Here is a 1,172-nt window from a genome sequence, read left to right as displayed (position 1 = left end):
TAAGTTGCAGCATATTGTGTGAATACAGCCAGAGCATTCAACAACATCTCTCATGATAGCTTCATTCTTGAAATGATAAATGATGGGTTGGGTGATATAACTATTATATGGATTTATAGTTGGCTTAAGGACTGTAGCCAGATAAGAGCTTTTAATGGCTCCTATCAGGCTAGAGAGTAGTACTGAATAGAGTCTTCTGTCCAGGGGCCAGGGCTGTTCCACCTTTTTAATTCATGACCTGGACTGAAGGGATGATATAAGTATATAGATAACACAAAAAAGGATGAAGAGTTAATACCTTAGAGCATTAAGGTAAGATTTTAAAAGATCTAAACTGCATGAACATTGGACTGATACACAGGAACGTGAAATATAAAAATCCTGCATTTGGACTGAGGAAATGAAAGGTCCATGTACAGGTAGTCCTTGACTTGCAACCATTTATTTAGCGACTGTTGTAAATTGCAACAGCATTTTTTAAAAGCTGGTCCTTCTGCTTATGACCATCACAACACCCCAATGGTCTTGTAATCAAAATTCAGGGGCTTGGCAACCGGCATGTATTTACAACAGTTGCAGTATCTCAGGTCATGTGGTCACCATTTGTGTTTTTCCCAGCTGGTTTCCAACAATCAAAGCTTCCCCTTAATGAGTACATGATTCACTTAAAAACTGCAGCAATTTGCTTAACAATCACGGCAAAAAAAGGTCATCAAATCAGACATCACGCACTTAACAACCACCTTGTATAGCAATGAAAATTCTGGTCCCAATTGTGATCCTAAGTCGAAGACTATCTGTATAGAATGGAGGAAGCCCAGCTTAGCAGACAATTCACATGAAAAGGATCTGAGTGTTCTAGTACAGGATTCTAATACAGAGCATGTTCCACAGAATTCTAGAATTTTGGAAGAACTTGATGGAGTTCTGTGAGAGGCTATCAGTATAAAATCAAATCAAGTCAAATGGAAATGGAGAAGTTTGTTCTTCTTCAAAAACAAAACCCAATACCACCATTTTATGGATCAAGGATTCTAGGAATTTTTTTTATAAAAAAAAACTAGCAATAACAGGATGGAACAATTATGTAAAAGGCAAATATTATCTTGGGATATATTTGGGATCTGAAGCAAAACATTCAGATCATAGAAAATAATTGTCCCATTCTAATC

The sequence above is a fragment of the Protobothrops mucrosquamatus genome, unplaced genomic scaffold (assembly GCF_001527695.2).
Source record: "Protobothrops mucrosquamatus isolate PMUCROS unplaced genomic scaffold, P.Mucros_1.0 scaffold364, whole genome shotgun sequence".
NCBI classification, from domain to species: domain Eukaryota; kingdom Metazoa; phylum Chordata; class Lepidosauria; order Squamata; family Viperidae; genus Protobothrops; species Protobothrops mucrosquamatus.
This window is presented reverse-complemented; position numbering follows the sequence as displayed.